Below are 15,869 nucleotides of genomic sequence, written 5' to 3'. Positions count from 1 at the left end.
AGAGTCTGTAGAGGTAGACTTCAGTTTTAATGAAATATTTTTCACAGTGCAAATAAGAAGGATATCTGAACATTTCTGTCTTATCCTTAATCATTTGGTGAAAAAATACTGTAATTATTACACAGGATTTTGTTTCCAAAGCCCAGCTGAAAGTTTGCACAATCTCTGCACATAACAAGAAACAAAAACAAAACAAAACAATAGAAAAAAGCACACTAAAAGATACTTAATCAGAATTTTTGTTTCTCCTGTGTTCCCTAAATAAAATAATTTATCCCTTCACTCACTTTTCTGTGAATACAAAAGCTTCTATTAGGAATTTAAGAAATCACAGGGAACTGTCACTTGACCAGCCTAGTATTAGGAAGAAGTTAGGTCTGAAGAGTTTCTAAGTAATCCAATTCTTTATAAGAAAACATTTGCATGCATTTGCCAATGAAAGTTAGCCATGATTGCATTTTGTCTGAAAATGAAACAAAACAAAACAAAAGCCAGGCTCCTAGTCAGATATTAATCTTTTCATATTCAAAAATCAGGTGGCATACAGGATCACCAAACATATTGATTAGGAATTCCTAACAATTACTTTAGTCAAAGTAATCCCTATCAGGTTACCAAGTAACTGAAGGTTTACATTTCTACTTTTATTTATGATGAACACTGACACCTTCCACCAATTGAGTGGTTTAGCTAGCTCTTTGAATCAAGAGAAGAAACAGCATTGGTATCTTCTTGGTCTCTTCTTTCTTTGGTAAATTTGGACATGTGTGTTACAAGAGATAAGGGATGCTCCTCCATCTGCACAGGGGTAGCAGTGGGAGAACTGCCCTCACTGAGGGGCAGCGACAGGAGGAATGATGAACTAATGTGAGAGACAAGGCTTGGTTTTTCCTATGCTGTAGCAGCAAATGTGCTGGCCAAGGAGCACTTGCACCCTCTTGCTAACATGGTGCAGAGAGCACACTGTGCAGCTTGTCTCTTCTACACAAAACATGGCTGCTCTTTAATAGAAGTTCTCTGACAAACTGCTGCCTTTGTTGGCACTGTTCAATGAACTGAAAGTGAACTGGAATGTATCTTGTAACATGGAATATGAAACTGCCTTTGGTAATTCTGAATCCTCCTACATTGTGGGAAAGTTCAAAGAGCATCTGTGATCACTATGAAGTCAAATTGCTAAGAAACCTATAACAGAATTAAAGGAAACAAATGTAAATAATGTTATTTAAAGGAAAAGAATAAGAGGAAAATATCTGAAGGGCTTTTTTAGGGCACTTGGATAGAGGTGATCTGAGAAGATGATGATAAACGAAGCAGCCAAATTTGTAACTACGGACAGAGTTTAGAAGTTCCTTTTAAAATATTTTCAAATTTCAGCTACAGTTTAGAAAAAGGTCTAAGGATCAGAGTGAAATTGTTGAGCTCCAGCTGACTTTACAAGAACAACTCAAGTGAGGAAAGTGATCAGGACTTGGCCATAAAACAGAAAGGCCTTTGGCCTTGTTTTCATTGCCAAACATTTTCTAATTGATACTGCATGTAAACTCTGCTCTCTGCAAATACACTAAATAATCAATGCTATCCAAGCCCACATCTTATTTACTGCCCAAGACATGATTCTGTTTGTATTTCTGCCACTGCAAAGATGAAGGGCTGAGCATGGGTTATGCAAGTGAACTCCTCCTTTCTCATGTGATGCTGCATTTGCGTTATCCCTCTTGCTAATGGAGAGGCCACAGTCCTCCTAGTTGCAGTCCCCACCCAGCTATAAACCCCTGCACCTTGAAGAAGATGGCATTCCTCTGCTTTCTCCAAATACTCCATTACGTCCCTGCAGCTACCAGCCAGCATTAAAGTCAGATTGATTTTCCTTATCTTTAGAAACTGCATGTGAGCTTTGGAAAGCTACCAAATCAGGGAGAATATATTCCAGGGCTAGGAAACACACAATGCCCTTTAAGAAATGAGGAATATTTGGAGCACCTCTGTTAATTTAGATAAATTGTAGTATGCACTTCAAGACAAGATTTTGATTTTCTTTATATCATGTTCAACTTTTTTTAAAAATTTATACTATGGTTTTGAAGTGTTAAAATCTTACCAAGGAAACATGTTCAACTTTTATTCCTCAGTGAAAGAGGTATTTCCTGTTTACAAATCTGTCACTTAAAATCATAGAATCATAGAATCACAAGGTTGGAAAGGGCCTACAAGATCTTCTAGTCCAGTCATCTTCCCATTACCATTGCTACCACAAGCCACTAAACCATATCTCGTAGCTCCTCATCCAGACGCCTCTTGAACACTGCCAGGGACAGCGACTTCACCACTTCCCTGGGCAGGCCATTCCGGTGCCTGACCACTCCCAGAGAAAAAGTTTTTCCTTACGTCTAATCTAAACCTCCACTGGAGCAACCTGTGTCCATTTCCTCAGGTCCTGTTTGTTGTCTGGGAGAAGAGGCCAAACCCCATCCTCATCACAACCTCCCTTCAGGAAGTTGTAGAGTGCAATGAGGTCTCCTCTGAGCCTCCTCTTCTCCAGACTAAACAATCCCAGCTCCCTCAGCTGCTTCTCATAAGATTTGTGCTACAGACCTCTCACCAGTTTCATTGCCCTTCTCTGGACACGTTCCAGGACCTCAATGTCTTTCTTGTAATGAGGGGCCCAAAACTGTACACAGTACTCAAGATGCAGCCTCACCAGTGCTAAGTGGGATGATTACCTCCCTGCTCCTGCTGGCCACACTATTTCTAATGCAGGTCAGGATGGCATTGGCCCTCTTGCCCACCTGGACACACTGTCAGCTCATATTCAGCCAAGCATCAACCAACACCCCCAGGTCCCTTTCCTCTTCACAGTCATCCAGCCACTCAGCCCCAAGCCTATAGCGCTGCATGGGGTTATTGTGGTCAAAGTGCAGGACCCGACACTCGGCCTTATTGAACCTCATCCCATTCACCTCAGCCCAGTGATCCAGCTTATTTAGATCTCTCTGAAGGGCCTCCCTACCCTCAGGCAGATCCACACTACCTCCCAGTTTGGTGTCATCTGCAAACTTACTGAGGGTACACTGAATCCCCTCATCTAGGTCATCAATAAAGATATTAAGGAAGATGGGCCCTAGTACCAACCCCTGGTGGACACCTCTTGTAACGGGTCTCCAACTGGACTTAACTCCATTAACTACTACCCATTGGGCACAGTCCTCCACCCAGTTCCTTACCCAAAGAAGGGTACAACTGTCCAGGCCATGGGCAGCCAGTTTCCCCAGGAGAATACTGTGAGAGACCATGTCAAAGGCTTTGCTGAAGTCTAGGGGGACTACATCGACAGCCTTTCTCTTGTCTACCAGTCTGGTTACCCAGTTATAGAAGGAGATGAGGTTGCTCAAGCAGCCATGCTGGCTGGGCCTGATCCCCTGGATGCCAAGCACGTGCCGTGTGATCTCACCCAAGATGATTTGCTCCATAACTTTCCCTGGTACTGAGGTCAGGCTGACAAGCCTGTAGTTCCCCGGATCCTCCTTACGACCCTTCTTGTAGATGGGAGTCACATCAGCAAGCCTCCAATCATCACTGGTTCATCCACACCAGTCTTCTTCCCTAGTGGCTCTCCTTACAGCATTCAGGAACAGCCTGTTCTTGTGCCTTTAAGATTTCCATCTTGAGGAGATGATAAAGATAGCCTCCTAAGTCAAATTCTGTTTTCCAACAACTGCCTATACTCTGATGGTATTCCTACATGCTATGAAATGGGTGTATGAAAAATGTACCTCTTTACACTCACATCTCAGAAGCTGTCCAGTTCCTGGTGGTGGACCTTGGAGCTAACTCCATGTTGAAAATTTTGTGCTTAGGAATTAGCAATGGTACTGAAGAAACTTACACTAGTAGTTTCTGATTAGACATAATGACTCGTAAAAACAAAATACCTTTCTGTTAAGGTTTTTATCACTAGTTTTCTGAAACTACTGCTTAATTTGGTAATGTTTACAATAGTTTCATAAATTTTCATAAACGTTTACAATGGTTTCATAAATTGATTCAAAATTTAAGGAATTATTTCAGAGCTACGTGTAAAGCTAACGCAGTATCCTAAACACCAGAAGCATTAGTACTTCTAAAATACCTTTGAATTAATTCTACTTTTAAGTGTGGAAGATCTTAAAACACTCCAAATCATGCAATATCAGTGAAAAATAACAGCAATAGAAAAACAATCCCTCCACCTTCCCTCACACAGAAAGCAATTACTGAGAATACTGATGCATTTTTCTAAACAGTAAGTCATCCTTGTATCTAAAAAAACACCCCTCATCTATTGAGACTTACAGAAATTACAGTTCCATTACTTTTTATCTTGCTATGTTCAAAACATTTTTTGCCCCCACCTTGTGTATCTCTATGATAACTGAAGCATTCCAAACACTTTGAGTGCCACAAAGTATCATCAGGTCTTTTGTTTCATAATCATACTTCCACAAACATTTTAAAGTGATAAATGGCATTTAAGGACCGCACACTCCAAAACAGGATGGAGTGAGTGGGATTCCTCTCACTTAAATTAGGACCTAGACTCTCCCTGCAAGGTAATCACACTAAGTTCTCTTTATAGTAAATGGGAAGAAAGAGATTTTCCTCATGTGTGATTCACCGAGTACACTGTGTATTGAAGCTGAGCTGGCATGAATAATACCCTAGAAGTGTCTATTTGTAGATAACCGCATCATATCAATGAATTGCAGAAGTGGCACCAAAACCTCTAGAGCAGTAAAACTACATATGTAGTGTTCTTGGACCTACTCATTTTTCTCATCTAATTTACTTAGGTGCTGTACGTTCCTAGAGTATGTGGCCAGAATATCACCTCTGCATTCTTCTGCTCAATTTCCATAAACCAAAGCCAGGATGCAATTCCTCATCCATGTATATATCTCCTATATCTCTTACTGTAATGTATGCATCTTCATAATATACATATACAAAGTGAAGTATATTTAATATGGTTTGCACAACTTAATGTATTTAACATATTTTTGGCTTGTCTCACAGAAACAAGTGAGAAAAGTAGTTCCATCTTAATGACTTCCACTTCACTGTTATAATTCTTATATGTACAATTCAAGGAGAGAGTAGAGGTTGCACTGAGTGACGTGGTCTAGAGTGGTCACAGGCATGGGCTGATGGTTGGACTAAATAATCTCAGTGGTCTTTCTAACCTTAATGATTCTATAATTCTATGAATCCATGTGATAATTTTAGTTTAGGGTTTTTTTTGGTTTTTTTTTTGAGTCACTGATAAAAGCAATCCACATCTTCAGAATAGAAGCTGAACAGAGACTCCACATGTAGCATAAAAAAAGAATTTGTCTGACAGATCTCAAAACATAATGCTGTATAATATGCTACACATATGTCGCTTCTAGTTTGTCAATAGTAAATCCAGTATTTATATATTAATTAATGGATCAGTTGTAAAGATACTACAGCATTAGTACTGCTATGAGAAAATCTACCAAGTTACAAAGAAAAAAAAAAATGAAGCAAGCAGAAATACTGAATGAGAACGCTGTCTCATAATGGCACTAATAGCATCACAGTAGTTCTGTGATTTTCGTAAAATCATGGAAGAATTTGTGGTTTTTTACTGTTAAGAAAAAAAATGGAATGAATGTAGGGTGTAACCAATATTCCTCAAGGAAGGTCTACTGACTTGAAGGAGCCGCTGCTGGATATAACTAATTGCCATTATGAGAGGGACTGAATTTTGCCACATATAATGCACATGCATACACAGATAAACAAGCATACCGATATTTCACATACATGAGTAGATGTGCTTTATTTAATACCTCATCAGAAGTTTGCTCTAAAATTTCAGCTAAAGACACAAACCTTCTCATTAGTCAATTCTGATACAGAAAACGCTAATTCCTCACAATGTTTATGGAGCCTTCTCTTATGTATTTTATATGAATAGTAGATACGCTACTGGTACTGATAATTTTATGGATCCTGTAGATTCTGAAATGCTATAATATTTTCTTAGTACATATTTTCCTTTTTAAGAGAACATCATTTATAGCAGCTAATAAAAATATTTGAAAGTCTTCCCCTAAAAATCATTATTTTTCTCAGAATTTGCGAAAGGAAAAAACTTGACTTAATGTCATTTAAATGATCATCTGCATATCTATATTTTAATATATATATCTATATTTTAATATATAAAGATATAAATATATATATATCGATATATATATATAATGTTAAGTCAGATTTAAGGTATTGAACAGCAGATCCTTAGAAAAGAGTATGATAACAAATAGTTCTATTTCTTCAGAATACTTTCTGAAATGCAGGAATTTATCTGTCAGCGACTACTGAACCACTTAATAAACCTAGATGACCTTTTTCTTCCAAAATATTATCTTTGTTTTTGAACTAACTTTTTAACACTAACTTTTATCTTCTACAACATGTTATACTAAAACATTTCAAAGTATAACTCTATGTTTTATTCCACCTTTCCACCTTCAAGCTTTATTCCGTGCTCCGTACTCTTCTTTTTGTTGAAGCAATGAAAAATGCCCTATCAAGCTTCTTGGCAGCCCTCATCATAGCCAGACATACATGTGTTTCTGAGGCTGAAAATTCCTTTAAAACCCTATTTATTGTTTCTTATATATAATCTGTTCCTTATCTTTTCATTTTATTACTTAATCACTTTTGACAGTTTAATTTTTCATCCTGGTTTACTCTGGGAAAAAAATGTTTGAAATCTAAAAAATTATTTGAGGATGGGAAAATCATTTTCTGTCCAGCTCCAACTTTCTATGTCTAACTTTCCATTCCCTTTTTCCTACTGAGAACAAAGAGTACAAAACCCACAAGCATGTATAACAGATCTGGAATCAGGTACTTCAACAAAAGAGAAAGGCTTGGACAAGTAAATAAATTTACTCTCTCTGACTTCCTTGGGTGATTTGCTGTCACATAAGCTTCTTCCATTTTATTATCATAAAATGTATTTACTATTAATAATTATTCCCATCTGTTCATGTTGGGCTCCGATTTATAGCACTATAAATTAGAAATAGTTTTGCAGAAATCAATATCATTTTTCCTTTAGAAGAGAAACTTGGCTATATTCTGCTGTCCTCATTCATACTTCTTGGAATTTTACAAACAGTAAAGTCTGTAGAAAAAAATGGGATAACCTCAGAAATGTAATCATTAGCAGGAGTTACAGCTTCCAGAAGACATAAACATTTACAAAGACCCAAATTAAAATCTGTTATTTTTAGAAAATATTTAGCACATCTTCAGAAAATGAGGTCATTTTCAAATGGTTTATCAAATAAAATGATAAACATATCAAATAAAACCAATAATAATTTCTGAAAATCAAATGACCTGATGTATTGATCTGGTAAGTCTACTGTTCTGGTTATAGCAAAGCCTCTAATGCTAGCAACCAATATAATACTGGATGTGCTATGCACATTGCACATATTTGTGTTGTGCTAAAAACACAAAACAACATTTCTTTCCACGTAAGTACTCCTTAAAAGAGGAAGAATTTTACCCTACGTGCTGTCAGCTGTAAGGAAATTTCTTCTGCATCACTAGCATGTTAAGGAAACAGAATGCTCCTCTTAAGAAAAAAAAAATAGAAGAAAAAGCACAATAGCTTATAGCTGAAGTAAAAATGTTTTTAGTCATTTACTTATGGATGGAGTAAAATAAATTAGGTATCATGCAAAGCCAAAGGTATAATAGGGAATGCATGAACAAAAATAACTATTAAAGAAGGCAGTGGGTTTGCTTTCTCCTGTTTCCTACAAACCAAGGATATTTGCTTCTCCAGAAGCTGTGTTTCACCAATGACAAATAATAAGAGATCAATATAGCAGTAACAAGGTAATGCGTCATGATCTGTGACATATAAGACATTAAACAGGAAGAGACATGATCCTTTTTACCTTAGCTATTTTTGTAACTCTGAGGGCTTATCCACTGGATAAGTCATCATAAGTCAGCATTAGTCTTCACAGAATATGATAGATTCAGGTGGCCAAATATGTATCTCAGATATAGGGCTTCAGAGTAAATGATAAATAAATTAATAAATAATTAAAAATTGAATTAAATGCACAAGAAAACTGAAGAATAACAAACAATTAGTACATGGGAGTAAGCAAATACTTTTTAGTTAAGTTCAAATTATCCATAGCTTACTTAAAAATACATTTATTTATTTTTGCTGTTAATTTAGGTCTACAAGATAACTTTGACCTAATAGAAAAGACCTAGAAAATTTGTTAATAGGATACATTATCAGAGATGTTAGTGATGTTAGATCAGCATTGCTAGATTTTGTGTATTCAATATTCATGGCAATGTTGAGCCAGTGTTGTAATTGTTGCTAAGGTTGTCCAGCATCCTAGAAGACAAATTGTGCCTGATATGTTTATATACTGACTTCATTCTACAAGACAAAGAATTTAATTTTCGGTAGTCCCCTTAATCATCTGTCAAAAATCTTACTATATACCAAAAAGGTATTATATATAGCAGATAAATAAATATATATATATATATATATAATCAAGTAGGCGGTTTAACACTGAGATTATGATAATAATTTTGCTGAATTATCTACCAAAGGAGCCTATTAATTTTTTTTTTACTGTGAAGTTCCAGAGAAAATAGAAGAAATAGCTTGTCAAAATACTGGGGAAATGTTTTGCATAGAATGAATACATCAGGAAGTTTCTCATTCTGTTTAGCATTTCCATCACTATTGCAATGTTCCATTTTCACTCAGCCATAAAATTTGTTTTTTTCTTAGTTAGCAGGAATCATACTTTCCCTTTGTAAAGCCTGGAATAAAATAAAAATATCTAACTAATAAGAAAAAAAGGGCCTAGGAAGCCTGCCAGCTTTCCAAGCTGGGACTTATTTGATCAGTATCAGCCCTCTAGGATACCTCTAGGATACTTCCTATCTTTTCTTTACTACACACTTCATGCTTTGGTTCAACTTCTCATGCTTTCCTGCCTCACTTCCTGAAAGCTTCTTCCTGCTCGTGCCAAATTGATTAGTTTTGTTTTTATTTGTAATGATTTAGTTCTTAGCATGGAAGGAGTGTAAGAGAAAGCACCATGGTACTAGTTAAGAGTCAAGAGAAGAGAGGACTGTAAAGTGCCATGACTGCAAAGACAAATATGATATCTTACGTTCAGTAGACAGGAGGTGTGACGAAATACACACTCAGAAACTGAACATTGGCCTTGTCTTCCTGGCTAGTAGGGAAAAAAAATCCCTCCAATGCTACCTTTCTTGAAGCATCGTTATCTTTGGTGTCTACTGATTTTTCACACCTGAAAACCAGTGGCACGTTTACAAGAAAAGTACAGTTCATTCCCTGATATGCAAAATGGCCAGATTTTATGGTGATCAATTTCCTTTACTCTCCTTGTTGCTTTCATCTATCCATCTTGTCCTATACTGAGACTGCAAGTCCCTTTTTATGTGTGTACCACCTGGAAAAGAAAATTCACAGATTGGGTTCCTTGGAACTGCTGTTATGCAAGTCATATTACTATTATTAATAATAATAGTAATGTCATTGTTAATATTAATAATAATAACAATATAAGATGCAAATACCAGTATCATAAAATATGCATTGTCACATTAAAATCTGTCAATACAACATGTACATACCAAATAAAATTCCTAGAGGTCTCAGGACTTAAAGTTGCTACTAGAAACATACTTCAGGACTTCGCACTTCCATTTTCTCATGCAGAAACATTATTTCATAAATTTAAGACGTTTCCTTTGATAGACATTCACATACATTCATTTCTACGTTAGTCCTTGTTTTTACTAGCACATATACACATTTATTTAAAAATTGTAATATACTGAGTGCTAGCATATGATCATTAAATATATTGCTTTTTTTAGTATAAAATATGGCCAAAATGTTAAATAGAATCCTAAAATTACTAAAGGTCAACTGGAATGGATGTCTATCAGAGGCATTGCAGAGGAGTGGGAACAAAATATACAGATCCCTGTTTTGAGTTAAACTCAAGTGAAAATCTTACTCATTTTCAGATGTAGAAACCTTTTCCTCGGCCTGAGAAACTCAGGTTCAGCTTTCATATGATGTTGTTCACAACTCCAAAAGATACTCTTCTCTGGAGCAGTAGACCACAATAGAATTATGAAATCCTGAAGGCTTCCATAAGAGGATTGCCTTTCTGTGGTTGGTGGCACCTGCAAAACATACATAAGGAGAAAAATTCACAAAGGCACAGGAGAGAAAGGATATGTTATGCCACTGCAAGTCTTTCTACTAAGTGTAAAACCATTTTGCGGTATCTTGCATTTAGGAAATTAAAATGTTTATTAAGTCAATGGAATGAGAATTATTTTACTCTAGTTTCTAGCAGGTGGAGCTTTTAGCAATGGCATAGTCTGGACAGCAAACCAGCAGCATGAAATACATTTATATGTGAGAGGTTCCTTCTAGATAAAAATAGGCCTGCTTGTAAGACACCTCTCTTTTCTGAGCAGCTGCTATGTGTACCTATGTAGCGCAGATTAATTAATGCTGAGCAATCTAAAGCAACTATCTGTGCTGAGTTAAAGGCTCAGCTCCCATCAGCAGGTTACTGTGTCCCTGCCTCTTCTCACAGGAACACAGTGGGGACTGCAACACAGCTATACCCCTTACAAAGGCCCTGAGAAGCACTGTCATGTGGGCTGGAGCCAAGCCTTGAAGGCAGCAAATTTCATTTCACAGACACATCTTTCCTCTGCTCCTACACAACAGCAATACTTTTTTTTCTAAAAACTGGGTGAGGGTGACATCATTTGGTATTATTGATTAGTTAAATGCTTTAAAGGACTTCTCACACATTTGTAACTTACTGAAAATTACTGAAGGGGTGAGGTGAGGACATTGGCGGAAGGGTAAGATGGGCAGGTTCCTTAATTCAATTTCATGTCAAAGTCTTTCAAAACAGCAGCAGTGGTTTACATAAGCCATTGCATAGACTGTGCAGCTGCTGTACTCATTCTACTTTTCGACTAACTGTCTTAACTCTCCTCTGACAAGGCTGCATTCAAGCATCTGCCTGCTCTCACCAGCTCAAGAAATATCAGAACTTCAAAGAATTTCATCAGGAAAATGTGCTGCATTGCTCCTCTGCAAGTTACCTCACTTAGAAGCCCTATAATATTTTTATTAACAGATTTGTTTCTTAGTACTCTCGTACGCTGATGAGAGAAAAATGGAGAGATGGTTTAATAAATAAAAGAGGGAAAAAATGTGAAAGTCTGAGAGTAGTTGTAGAGTGTAGTGCGAGAGTATATGAAGGACAAGGAGCTATTTGTTGTCTTCAAATTTATTTATTTGTTTTGTTTGTTTATTTTTCTAGCAGTCACAGCCTGAGGGTAAGCGCATCCATTTTGCTAAAGGAATAGGTGATATATTAAGTCACAAATGCAGTCTGAGGAATGAAGATATTTAATTTGCTACAAGTGACCAACATTTGTGAGAAGTCAAATCTTTCCCAGAGCTGGATCCATTGCTACAATTCCAGACTGCACTGGTGAATCTAGAAACGTGTGTAACACCCCAAGCTGTTTAATTCTGAGTGCTCGGGTCCATGAAAAGATATGCTGGAAGCAAACAAACAGAAACACAGAATCACATGGGTTGGAAGGGACCTCAAGAGATCATCAAGTCCAATTCCCCTGCTAAAGCAAGTTCCCTAAAATGACCAGAACCACTCTTAATTGCAGGCCATATCCTGGAACATGGCAAGGTTTCTGAGCGCTCCGTGTGTGTGTGACAAAAGCGTACAATATTCTAAAACTGTGCTAGATATCCAAATAACTGACAATCTGCTGCCAAAAATATGAAGTCTGGACTTCTCCTCAGGGCAAGAGAGATATTATTCAGCCTAATGAAAATGAAAGCAGCATGTCAGAATGTGGAGGAGTAAAGCTTCATTCAAAATTCACAGGACTATGACTCTCAAAGCAGTACCTTTTAGCCCTGTGTTTCTAAAGAGAAACAGCTATTCGAGAGGTCCCACCAAAAGATTTTCTTCAGCAGCACCTATGGAAGACCCCATAAATGCACTATATACATCACCACAGAATCTGCAGCTATTTAAATATTCGCTCATAAATAACTGAAAACTAGAAAATCCCTGACAATAATATTTTTATTTAAAAAATATTAGAACAGTAATTTTTAAAACAGCTATTTATTAATCTTCCAATTTATGGCTTATTAATCTTCCAACCATTATGGCTAAAGAACCAAGGAGTATGGGCACAACTCTGATGCATATCTCATTATCCCAAGGAGTTACCTGTGGCCTCACCTTGACTGTTGTGTGCATTTCTGGGCTTCACCCTAAGAAAAGATGTTAAGATCCTTGAAAGTACCCAGAGAAGGGAAACAAAGCTGTTCTTTTCTTTTGTGGCTGAAACAGTGTTGATAACAAACCAGTGGCTGTTGTTGAACAGGCTTTCTCTCCCCAGATGCCTCGAAGAGAGTAAGTTGGAGGTGGGCAAAAAAGTTTGTGACAGGACTCATCCAGAACAGTTGATCCAAAATGACCAAAGAGATATTCTATTGCATTTGACATTGAGATCAGCAATTAGAAGTTTAGGAAAAGGAAAGAGAAGAGAGGGTGTTCGTGGTTATGGAGTTTGTCTTTCCAAGCAACTGGTAGGGGTGCTGATGCCCCACTTTCCAGAAAATGGCTGGACACCTGCCTGCCAATGGAATGTATTGAATGAATTCCTATTCCTCCTCTGTTTGCATGCACAGCTTGTACTTTCCTTTTAAAAATGTCATTCTCTTGATCCAGAAGTCTTCTTGCCTTCTGTTTTCTGTCTGTATCATGGGAGAAGAGTGTCACCTAGCAAGAGGCTAGGTGAGTGTTAGATTGCTGGCTGGGGTCAACTCACCACAAAAGCTTAGAGACTGTCCATACAAACCATGCTCACTGTGCTTTCATTACATCGTAACAGTTTCTAAACCAGTCAGTGCACTCTTCCAAATGCTAGCAGCTCTTAGTAGCATGACCATTTGATCTAATCAGATAGCTTTATGACACACACTTCAAACCTTCAAAATAGGCCTGCGTTTTGACCCCATGATGTAACAGTGAGTCTGCTCTATACAAACATGTTTTCTGTTTTCATTGTGTCTGAGATTGGCCTATTAATTTTAAAGTAAGTAAAGCAGTAAATGCAGCAATGCAGCAATCAAACTATTTTGCAGAAGGCATGCCTCATCCAACATATTTTGACGTTGATGAGAACAGCAAAAAAATGTTATTTTCATGTGAGGCTGAAGCAATTTAACTATAATGAAATGGACAGCTGTTACATACAGACTTTTCAGGGAATTACTTGTTCCTCCAGAATTAACTTTACAGTGCACTTTTTCACCTGCACAAGCTTTCCATCTGATTATCTGGGAAATGAAAAAGGTAACTACTTCTCCATTTCAAAAATGTAAGCCTGCCTTCAATCCCAATGCTATGTCATTTGTGTAAGGTACGTAAATTTGGCTTGCACTTGTATTGCTATAAAAATATATTTTTTCTCCTCCAATCTTCTTCATAGGATTGTTCATGAGATGGTGCCATCAGCTATAGCTTTGGTAGGTCTAAACAATCCTGGCACATTGGCTGGTGACTACTACATGAAATTCAGAATGCTTCTATCAGACAAGAATGTGATTGCTCATATATGTCCATGCTGATCTTTATCAGAATTTCCAATTCATATACATTTCTTGGTTATCTATTTGTTTTACATACTCCCTACTTCTTCAGAGGTTTTTATGTTCTTGAACCTTTATCTCTTTTTCTTTGGTTAATTTTCTGAAACAGAAATTGTAGAAAACATGCTTAAGTTTAACACAGGTTTTTTTTTCCAGCTTTTTTCCTTCTCCCATTTAATATGCTTGCAAGTATTTTAATACAATGGCAGTTTTATGCTCCCTAGAGATGCATGGACTGAGTTAAAACAGTAAAAAAATTCCCAGATATAATAATATCTATCTGTACTCCTAAAAAACTAATTTTACATATGCAGCTTTTACATACTTTTTGCCCAAACAAGCCATAAAAGAACAATACTTAGAATTATTAAATCCATTCATTGATAACATTGATAATTGCTAACATAAAACCGCATACACAAGATTTGTAACCACATCCAGAATATCAGTTTTATAAAAAAATAGTCTGGAGATCATCTTAAAATCTTAGCAAAAGGAAACTATGTCATCTGCAATGAGTAAACTTCAAAAAGAATGGAGTGGAAACTGATGAATATCTAATCTGTTTAGTTTATGATGTATATGTTTTTATTTGAATAACAATACCAAGTCAATGGGATTTGGGCACCTAAATCCCATTTTATGAGGGTCAAGCCCTCATAAAAACCCATGTAGACGCTATTCTACATCTGTAGTGGTCAACAAATAGCGATTGAACTGAAGTCCACAGAAGTTCCCCCTGAAGATGTCCAAAGCCCTCCACTTGTGGCTGCAAGGGGATCACAAAACTTGGTCCCTCATTACTTAAAGACACGCACAAACAAAATACTTAAATTAGATGGGTTATGTCACACCTATAAATAACATCATCATAGATGCAAGTTTTCAAAGTGATTCCATTGATTTTCACACAGCATAAATATCCAACAGAAAGCTGAGAAGAGTGTCATGAAAACATTCAAGAAGTAATTTGAAATGAAGAATCCCTGACTGTCTCATCACAAGTTCATCTGCCACAGGAAGGCTAACCTTTGAAGAAACATTTATCAGAGTGAGCTATTTGATCAGGTGTAGCTCGGAGGTGGATTTCCTTTCAGGTAACTGCCTCAAAGTGATGATAATGATCCGTGCCTTATTTGCCTGTCTAACTTTCTTCAGCCTACAGACAATAAGCAATCTTGAAAAGAGCCAGACACATTTGCTGTACTTCCTGCACTTATCAGGGGTGATTCATGTTTTGAGCACACTTGTATGTTACATCTACTTCCACTGAATCTATTCAGTCATTCAAATTTATATTTGTCTCTCAGTTACTCAGTGTGACAGGAATATGTATAACATGTAGTCCTGAAATATACTGCCTCATTTCCCTCTACATTTCTCCTTCAACTTTTCTTTTTTGCCCTTTCTACTTAATGGCCTTTTCCCCTTTGCTTTCTACTGTTATTTACAGTTCTTGACACTTTGACTAATTTTTTTGCTTACAGTTCTTAGTGGAAACTTCTCTTCCTTGTCTTCTTTCCCAAACCCAGTAAGCTCACTCACTAACTGTGTATTCCTTTTTAAAATTAGCTTTTGTTTTACCACAACACAGCTGCCTAACCATCTCCTTCCCCTTTCAAATTCCCTCCATGCCTTTTCCTTTCGCCTCATTCACCCTTCTGCTTCCTCTTGGACCTAATCTTACTACAAACTATGTTGTTGTTGTTATTGTTTTCTCCTGTTTATTTCAGCAAGTGAAGAAATAACCCAATATTTGGGCAACACAGAAAATGCACGCCTTTCTCTTGTCCATTCCTCAGTTAATTATAAAGGATAAAACCATTTGTGTTGGGAGATGAAATACAAATCTGGGAATAATTTGCAAAATGTATTAGCATGTTTTTTATTACCACACTGTCTCAGCTTATCAGAAAGAAGATAGTACTGTTTATCTGGTGGGAATTTTGTTGGGTAACATCCTCATACTGTGGTACTTTTTAAGAATTGGATAAGCTATATAGCCAGGTAGGAGAAAACCTTAACACAAGATGTCGTG

At 37.0% G+C, this 15,869-nt stretch overlaps 1 long non-coding RNA gene across 2 annotated transcripts in view; it reads left to right on the top strand.

Moving 5' to 3' along the window:
• The window catches only part of LOC121110322, an 82,177-nt gene that overhangs the window by 5,562 nt on the left and 60,746 nt on the right, over positions 1 to 15,869 (top strand). For both annotated transcript variants that reach the window (XR_005858226.2, XR_005858225.2), the window contains exon 2: positions 14,746 to 14,928. This is a non-coding gene — a long non-coding RNA (uncharacterized LOC121110322). The remainder of the gene's footprint in view (positions 1 to 14,745; positions 14,929 to 15,869) is intronic.

Source organism: Gallus gallus, chromosome 3 (genome assembly GCF_016699485.2).
Source record: "Gallus gallus isolate bGalGal1 chromosome 3, bGalGal1.mat.broiler.GRCg7b, whole genome shotgun sequence".
Lineage (NCBI taxonomy): Eukaryota > Metazoa > Chordata > Aves > Galliformes > Phasianidae > Gallus > Gallus gallus.
This window is presented reverse-complemented; position numbering and strand designations above follow the sequence as displayed.